Genomic DNA, 10335 nt, shown 5'->3' with positions numbered 1-10335 from the left:
GATTTTTGCCTGTGTAACTTCTGTTGGCTTTGATACATCCTGATTCACACCTACGTTCTCATCATAGCCAAATTATGTAACCATATTTTATTACTTGTCTTACCTAGAGCAAACACCTTTTACTTTACTTGCAGTACCGACGTATTTGTACATCACCTGCTCCTCCTAGCTACCTACATTCGACCTACCCTCCAAATTACAAGAGCAGACCCACGCGCCGCCTTCCAGGTGGGATACAAAAGTGTATACGCTACGATAGTAAAAGTACTCGTAATAAGTGACGGTTGTGCGTGTGATTATTTACTGTCAAAATCACCACGCCCGCTCCCCCTTCCTATAGGTTTAATAAAAAACGAACAATTCTAGAACTGCTGCTGTGACTAGTTGATATTTCGGTTTATCAACTGGTTATTATTAAAAAATAAAACCGCCTTTTATGACTGAAAGCGAACAAATAGCAAAAAATGCATACTTCCCTACCAAAACTATAAAGCTGCCGGGTTTGCGAATCCCAACTCTCGGAGAACATCACATGAATTCACAGAGACGCTCGGACAAACTATTGACGATCGGCATCCCCTTTTTGGCAGTGAGCGTAAACCCGGGTGATTGAAATCTCGTAAAAGGTTCTTAGCTACGATAATAGAAGAACCACGAGCTGATTACCCACCTGTCCCGGAAGTGCCCAGTGGATTCAGCGCGAAATGGAAGACGTGGGGGGCACTGAACCGAATAAGGACAGGGGTGGCCCCAGTGAAGACAAGTATGATCAGGTTGTGTCTTGGAACCACGGATGACAAGTGTGACTGTGGCGCTGAGCAGGATATGGAGCATCTGCTCGCCTGCCCGAACTGCCCTTATTGGTGCAACCCCGACGATTTATGGCTGGACAAATACACTACTGGCCATTAAAATTGCTACACCAAGAAGAAATGCACATGATAAACGGGTATTCATTGGACAAATGTGTCATACTAGAACTGACATGTGATTACATTTTCACGCAAATTGGGGGCATAGATCCCGAGAAACCAGTACCCAGAACAACCACCTCTGGCCGTAATAACGGCCTTCATACGCCTGGGCATTGAGTCAAACAGAGCTTGGATGGCGTGTACAGGTACAGCTGCCCACGCAGCTTCAACACGATACCACAGTTCATCAAGAGTAGTGACTATCGTATTGTGACGAGCCAGTTGCTCGACCACCATTGGCCAGACGATTTCAATTGGTGAGAGATCTGGACAATGTGCTGGCCAGGGCAGCAGTCGAACATTTTCTGTATCCAGAAAGGCCCGTCAGGACCTGCAACATGCAGTCGTGCATTATTCTGCTGAAATGTAGGGTTTCGCAGGGATCGAATGAAGGGTAGAGCCAGGGTAGTAAGACATCTGAAATGTAACGTCCACTGTTCAAAGTGCCGTCAATGCGAACAAGAGGTGACCGAGACGTGTAACCGATGGCATCCCATACCATCACGCCGGGAGATACGCCAGTATGGCGATGACGAATACACGCTTCCAATGTGCGTTCACCGCGATGTCACCAAACACGGATGCGACCATCGTAATGCTGTAAACAGAACCTGCATTCATCCGAAAAAATGACGTTTTGCCATTCGTGCACCCAGGTTCGTCATTGAGTACACTATCGCAGGCGCTCCTGTCTGTGACGCAGCGTCAAGAGTAACCGCAGCCATGGTCTCCGAACTGATAGTCCATGCTGCTGCAAACGTCGTCGAACTGTTCGTGCAGATGATTGTTGTCTTGCAATCGTCCCCATCTGTTGACTCAGGGATCGAGACGCGGCTGCACGATCCGTTACAGCCATGCGGATAAGATGCCTGTCATCTCGACTGCTAGTGATACGAGGCCGTAGGGATCCAGCACGGCGTTCCGTATTACCCTCCTGAACCCACCGAATCCATATTCTGCTAACAGTCATTGGATCTCGACCAACGCGAGCAGCAATGTCGCGATACGATAAACGCCAATCGCGATAGGCTACAATCCGACCTTTATCAATGTCGGAAACGTGATGGTACGCATTTCTCGTCCTTACACGAGTCATTACAACAACGTTTCACCAGGCAACGCCGGTCAACTGCTGTCTGTGTATGAGAAATCGGTTGGAAACTTTCCTCATGTCAGCACGTTGTAGGTGTCGCCACCGGCGCCAAACTTGTGTGAATGCTCTAAAAAGCTAATCGTTTTCATTTCACAGCATCTTCCTCCTGTCGGTTAAATTTCTGCTTCTGTAGCACGTCATCTTCGTGGTGTAGCAATTTTAATGGCCAGTAGTGTAAGATGCCTTGGACGTCGCCCTGTACTGGGCTGCAAGAAACTCCTGCAAACTGGGCTGCAAGAAATTCCGGCCACGAAAAAGTAAGTAAGTACCGGTTATTCCGAACAAAAGTACCAGCATCGGTTTTAATCGGCCAATTTTTCCCATCCCTAGGTGGTGCTCTGAAATGGTGATCAATAAGAATCCGTTTACTCCGCGATATAATCAGCACTGCCGATATCCCGGGATTGGCAGTACTGGAAAGCAGGGTGCGATTTGTGCTTTTACCAGTGGGGGGGATGTCTTAGGGGGTCAGTAGAATTATATATGTTACTAGCTTGGACCGTGGCGTTACGCATGGTTAAACAGCTATTTATAAATAGATGTTAATGCCGAAACCCACTATTGACACGTATGCACTATCAGATAAGCCATCCCTTGTTATATCTTTAAAAGTACATTATAGGTAAAGCTTATTTACAAAATCATCTACATACGGGTACAGTTATACGAGGGAATTTCAAAAAGTAGAGGCACTTTTGTGAAAAGTTGTACTTATTCTGATGATAGAAAAATGAAACATATTAATGGTATTAATAGTAAGACTTATTAAAAACTTTCAGTGTTCGGCTCCACAAATTTAAATTATATGTAAAGTTTTACTCCAGTGCGTGGGAAAAACATCCCAGGTTGGGATGCATAAACTAAAAGCAGAGGAGAGGATGGTCTGATGCAGAGGGGGGGAAATCCCCCCCTTCCCCCCCTGCAAATCGCACACTGCTGGAAAGGCACATAGGACGCCGACGCGAACAGCTGACGGAGAGCACGTGGCGGCAGCGGTGCCTGACCCTCACGGCCGCGCTCCCTAATTACATGTTAATGACGCCAGGGCGCGCCGCGGCCACAATAGGCGCAGTTTATGCGGGACGCGCGCGTTAACAATACACGGCCTCTGTTTGGGCAGCCGCCCGCCTCGGATCCAATTCCGTTTTAATTGCGTGAGTGCGGCGGGTCGCGTGCCAGGCGCGCGGCGGGCACACTGCGCATGCGCGCTCGGGGGAGATCGTGAAGACGGGCTTCCGCCGAACCTGCTGATGACGGAGGGTTACTCACAGTGCGACCCGTAAGTTCCCGGACTAAGGAATTATAAATTCAGAATCAAAACCGTAAATACCTATGACTTCTCTTTTGGGTCAACAGTCTTCTGACTCGTTCACTGCGACACACCACGAATTCCTCTCTTTCCCAACCTCTTCAATTGAAACCTACGTCCTCGACGATGTTTGGTTTGTGAGGCGCTCAATTGCGCGGCCATCCCATTTCTTTTCACACTCCAATGTTTTACGCAGTCCAATCTAGCCACTATCACGAATGATAATGATGGTGAAATGATGAGGACAACAAACACCCAGTTCCCGAGCAGAGAAAATCCCCAACCAGGCTCGGAAATCGAACCCAGGACCCCGTGATCAAGAAGGAGCAACGCTAACCACTAGACCACGAGCTGCGGACAAACCTGATATCTAGGACCCCAAAACTTACGTTCTCAATTATTCGCTGGATGTATCCCAATCACTGTCTACAGTTTCTACCGTCTACAGGTTCCTCTGTAGTCCGTGAGAGGAGTGACTGGTATTAAGAGTTTAGGCGGGCAGGCACTAATGTAGCCGAACGTGGCTAACGGCACTCCGCCACCGGTTTCTATTTTTACGCGTGCTCTAGCAATAGAAACTCTGCCTGGGGTCACTTGCCTTGCAACAGCCACTGCCGGTCCCAAGCCCGGATAAAGGAGGAGGGTTGGGCATTGGGCTAACAACCCAATCCTGTAAAAAACTCTTTGTTGCGAAAAACAAACTTGCCTCAAAAAATGGTTCAAATGGCTCTGAGCACTATGGGAGTTAACTTCTGAGGTCATCAGTCCCCTAGAACTTAGAACTACTTAAACCGGGCGGATTCGGCCCGGGGCCGGCGCGCCAACCCGAGTCCAGGAAGCAGCGCGTTAGCGCTCTCGGCTAACCTGGTGGGTCTGGTGCACTAGCGAACCCTCTCAGCCCCAAAACACGACCTGAACTCCATAACCAGAAACTTGGAGGGCGAACTGAAACTTCAAACTCATTCATCAGTGATGCCAATACCCGTAACGGGAAAGCATATTGTCCAAGCAATAAACGTGCGCTATGGAGCGGTGGAAGAAAGTCATTTGTTTGGATGCCTCTCGTATCACACCGTGTCCAACTTCCGGCCGAGTTTACGTCCTAGTAATTGAACATGGCGGAGGTTCGGTGATGATTTCGACATCCACATCGTGGTGTTCTATAGATCTCATGGTTATTCCGCAGTTTCGTATTACTGCCAAGGGTTGCCCAACCATTTTGGCTGATCAGATCCATCTCATAATGCAATGTTTGTTCCACAATGGTGTCGCTGTCTTCCAAGGCGACAGACCCCTGCTTACACAGCTAGCATCGTCCAGCACGGTTTTTATGAGCACTAGGATAAACATTCGCAACTCCACTGGATACTACAGTCTCGAGATCTCATTATTATTGAGCCTTTTTGGTCTATTTTGGAGAGAAGGGTGCATGGTCGCAATACACCTCCACCATCGTTACCCCAACTTGGTACAATTTCGTAGGAAGAATGGTACCAGATTCCTTTGCACCATACAGGACCTGTATTTATCCATTCCGAAAGGACTGGAAGCTGGTTTGAATGCCAACTGATTTTCTACACCGACCCTTGCCTCGTGATGAGCTTAAGCTGACGTCACATTAAGTGGCCACACCTACAACGCGAATTGGCTCATGCTCAAACATTCCTCAGGTTATCCTCCATTCAGAGGCTGTTGCACGCAGCGACTGTTATTTGTACTTGTAAATAATAGATTTCAGCTGTCAGTCGTCCTTTGGAATTTTTATTGGCAGATCTAGATTTCAACTAGAAACTAGCCAATCTCAATGCTAAGAACACAACAGGTTCATAGTTAGATGATGTATTAAAAAAGTTGCAATTAATGGCTTAACTCATATGGTTTATATATTACATACCACTATCATTTTTGGTCAATGCATGTAATGCCTGTTGGTCAGGCTTTGTCCACAGTTCATTGAATACTAATGTTTGTGGAAGGCGGGCTGCGTGGAGAACACATCGGTTGGTTACATGGCGCCATCTATGTGAACTACATATAAACCTCAATGGAAGTAAACCACTTCAAATTTAATTACATAAAGTGGTCAATAAGTAAAATTCTTACATTGTCGTCCGACTTATTTCATATTTATCATCTACTAATAAAATTTCCATGTTTACTCCTTGTGAGTCCATTATTATTATTAAAACATTTTAATTACGGCAGGTGGGTAAAACTTTTTTAACTTTTAAAAACATTTTTTAAATTTATAAAACACTGGAGGACACGTGCTGGCCCGCATCTCATGGTCGTGCGGTAGCGTTCTCGCTTCCCACGCCCGGGTTCCCGGGTTCGATTCCCGGCGGGGTCAGGAATTTTCTCTGCCTCGTGATGGCTGGGTGTTGTGTGCTGTCCTTAGGTTAGTTAGGTTTAAGTAGTTCTAAGTTCTAGGGGACTTATGACCATAGATGTTGAGTCCCATAGTGCTCAGAGCCATTTGAACCATTTTTGACACGTGCTGTATACATCTATTGGTTGATATGGCTTAAATATATTTATTTTTATATTATAGCTTCCTCTATTAAAGCCTAATAGATTTTATTACTTGATGATAAATATGAAATAAGTCGGATGACAATGTAAGAATTTTACTCGTAATTGAATTTGAAGTGGTTTACTTCCATTGAGGTTTGTATGTAGTTCACATAGATGGCGCCATGTAACTAACCGATGTGTTCTGCACACAGCCCGCCTTCCTCAAACATTAGTATTCAATGAACTGTGGACAAAGCATTACATACATTGACCAAAAATGATAGTGGTATGTAATATATAAACCATACGAGTTAAGCTATTAATTGCAACTTTTTTATTACATCATCTAACTATGTACCTGTTGTATTCTTAGGATTGAGGAAGGTCAGTTTCTAGCAGAAAACTAGATATGCCAATAAAAATTCCAAAGGACGACTGATAGCTGAAATCTATTATTTACTAGTCAAACATTCCTCCCTCTTAGGATCGATAGTGAACGAAGCGAAGAACTTCTATCTACTAACACTGTTGTTCTGAAGTTGTGAGACCGATTACGTATTCACATAGACGCTGCGAATCTATTATTGCAGGAGAGGTGTAAGAATGGTGATAGTTTGTGATCATACAGTCACCTTCAGGGCTTGCTCGTTGAATATATGAGTCATCAAAAGGCTTTGAAATATTTACATCCGGCAGTGCGCCACACAGAAAGTAAGCGGATCTTATAAACAACACTTATTTGCATGATCTGTCTGATCACAGAAATCCGACGAACGAGTATTGTCTTTAACACTGTGCAAAGAGCAGAAACAATAGACGCGAATTAGCGACGAACTTTTAAATCGCTAGTCATAGAATAAAGTTCCGTCTTCTCCTCAGCCTATCGACGAATAACGGGACCGTGATTTTCACACAGTCAGATGCCCCCTGGCGCCTGCAACGTTCCCGTTCTGTAGCCTGGGGCGGAGCGTGGGTGGTGAAGTTAGCCGGCAGCGACGCCGCGAAATATTAATTTAATCCAAAGTGGCGTGTTTTGCAGCGGCGGGTAGTAAATTAGTCTGGAAGCGCTACTAAGCCCGGTGCCCGCTAATCTGCAGTCCGTCCTAACAAAGATTAATGGCGCTGTTCTGCGCATGCGCACCGCTACTTACCGCACCGCACCTGTATATCTCACTTGCTGCTGCCTCCGCATCCTATGGGGTCTTAGACGAAGTGTCTTAGAAGGATGTCACTTTCGCAAGTTTACTTCCATAGCTTCTACTTTTTTTTCGGTCAACCAGTCTTCTGACTGGCTTGATGCGGCATGCCAAGAATTATTCTGCTGTGTCAACCTCTCCATCTCAGAGTAGCACATGCAGCCTACGTCCTCAATTATTTGAAGGATGCATTGCAATCCCTATCTTCGTCTACAGTTTTTGCCCTCTACAGCTCCCTCTAGTACCATGGAAGTCATTCTTGATATCTTAACAGATGTTCTTTCAGCCTGTCCGTTCTCTTTGTCAGTGTTCTCCCCATATTTCTTTCCTCTCCAGTTCTGCGCAGAACATCCACGTAATTTTCAACATTCGTTGGTAGCAACACCTCTCAAATGCTTCGATTCTCTTCTGTTCCGGTTTTCTCAGAGCCCATGTTCTACTACCACACAATGTTGTGCTCCAAATGTACATTCCCAGAAATTTGTGAACCGAATTAAGACGTATGTGTGATACTAGTAGACTTCTCTTGGCCAACAATGCCCTTTTTACCAGGCTAATCTGCTTTGTTGTCCTCCTTGCTCCATCTGTCACTGGTTATTTTGCTTTCTTTGTAGTAGAATTTCTTAACCTTATCTACTTCGTCACCATCAATCCCGATGTTTAGTTTGTCACTGATCTCATTTCTGCTATTTGCCATTACTTCGTCTCTCTTCATTTTACTCTCAATCCATATTCTGTACTCATTGGATTGTTCATTCCGTTCAGTAGATCATGTAATTCGTCTTCGCTGTCACTCACTATAGCAATGTCATCAGTGAATCGCATCATTGACATCCTTTTAGCTTGAATTTTAATTCACCCTCTCTCCCCCCCCCCCCCCCCATGGACCCTTCTTTTATGTCCATCATTTCTCCTTCGATGTGCGGATGGAACAGTAGGGGGGGAGGCTACATCCTTGTCTTGCACTGTTTTTAATCCGAGCACTTCCTTCTTGGTCGTCGACTGTTATTATTCCCTCTAGTCTCATGTACATATTGTATATTACCGGTCTCTCCCTATAGCTTACCCCTATTTTTCTCAGAACTTTGCACATCTTGCGTCATTTTACACTGTCGAACGCCTTCCGCAGGTCGACAAGTCCTATTGAAGTGTCTTGATTTATCTTTATCCTTGCTTCCATCATCAGCCGCAACGTCACAGTTGCCTCTCCGGTACCTTTACATTTCCTAAAGTCAGACTGATCGTTACCAGATACATCCTCATTTTTCTTTCCCTTTTCTCTGTATAGTATTCTTGTCAGCAACTTGGATGCATTAGCTGTTAAGATGACTGTGCGATAATTCTAGTACTTTTCAGCTCTTGCAGTCTTCGAATTGCGTTTATAATATTTTTCCAGAAGTCAGGTGGTATGTTGCCGGACTCATACGTTCTACACACCAACGTGAATAGTCGTTGTGTTGCAACTTCCACCAATAATTTTAGAAATTCTGATGGAATATTATCTATCCCTTCTGCCTTATTTGATCTTAACTCCTCCTCTTAAATTATGATTCTAATACTCAAGCCCCTATCTCTTCTAAATCGGCTCCAATTTCTTCTTCATCACATTAATCAAATCTTCCCCCTCATAGAGACGTTCAGTGTACTCTTTCCACCTATCCGCTGTCTCCTCTGCATTTAACAGTGGAAATCATGTTGTACTTTTAACGTTACCACCCTTGCTTTTAATTTCACCGAAGGTTATTTTGACTTTCCTGTATTCCGAGTGAGTCCTTCCGACAACCATTTCTTTTTCCATTGCTTCACATCTTTCATGCAGCCATTTCGTCTTAGCTCCCTTGCACTTCCTATTTATTTCATTCCTCAGCGACTTGTATGTCTGTATCCCTCAATATCCCTGGAGGTTTTTTTTACCTCTTTCTTTTATCGATAATCTGAATTATTTCTTTTTTACCCATCGTTTCTTCGCAGTTGCTTTCTTTACAGCTATATTTCTTTTCCAATTTCTGTGATTGCCCTTTCCGGAGATATCCATTCCTCTTCAACTGTACTGCCTATTGAGCGTTTCCTTATTGCTACATCTCTAGCCTTAGAGAACATCAAGCGTATCTCGTTATTTCTTAGTGCTCGTACTCCCGTATCCCACTTCTTTGCGTATTGGTTCAAATGGCTCTGAGCACTATGGGACTTAACATCTATGGTCATCAGTCCCGTAGAACTTAGAACTACTTAAACCTAACTAACCTAAGGACATCACACAACACCCAGTCATCACGAGGCAGAGTAAACCCCTGACCCCGCCGGGAATCGAACCCGGGAACCCGGGCGCGGGAAGCGAGCTGCGGACCTTTGCGTATTGATTCTTGCTGACTAATCTCTTAAGCTTCGACCTGCTCTGCATCACTACTACATCGTGATCTGAGTCTATATCTGCTGCTGGGTACGCCTTACAATCCTGTATCTGTTTCTCTGTCTGACCATGATGTAATCTAACTGAAATCTTCCCGCGTCACCCGGCCTTTTCCAAGTATACCTCTTCCCCTTGTGATTCTTGAACAGAATATTCGCTATTACACTCTGAAATTTATTGCAGAACTCAGTTACTCTTTCTCCTGTAACCTTTTCTTCTGCTCTTTTCCCTGCATCTGCATTCCAGTCTCCCATGACTATTAGATTTTCATCTCCCTTTACGTACTGCATTATGCTTTCAATAACCTCACGTACTTGCTCTATCTCTTCATCTTCAGCTTGCGACGTCGGATTGTATGCCTGGACTATCGTTGTCGGTGTTGGTTTGCTCTCGCTTCTGGTAAGAACAACTCTATCACTGAACTGTTCACAGTAACACACTCTCTGCCCTACCTTCATATTCATAACGAATCCTACTCCCGTCATACCATTTTCTGCAGCTGTTGATGTTACTCTATACTCACCTGACCCGAAATCCGTCTCTTCTTCCCATTTCACTTCACTGACCCCAGCTATATATAGATTGAGCCTTTGTATTTCCCTTTTCAGCTTTTCTAGCTTCCCTACCACGTTCAAGGTTATGAAATTCCACACCCCGACTCGTAGAACATTATCCTTTCGTTAGTTAACCAATCTTTTTTTCATGGTCACCTCCCCCTTAGCAGTCCCATCCTGGAGATCCGAATGGGGGACTATTCCCGAATCTTTCCAATGGCGACA

The sequence above is a fragment of the Schistocerca piceifrons genome, chromosome 1 (genome assembly GCF_021461385.2).
Source record: "Schistocerca piceifrons isolate TAMUIC-IGC-003096 chromosome 1, iqSchPice1.1, whole genome shotgun sequence".
Taxonomy (NCBI): domain Eukaryota; kingdom Metazoa; phylum Arthropoda; class Insecta; order Orthoptera; family Acrididae; genus Schistocerca; species Schistocerca piceifrons.
This window is presented reverse-complemented; position numbering follows the sequence as displayed.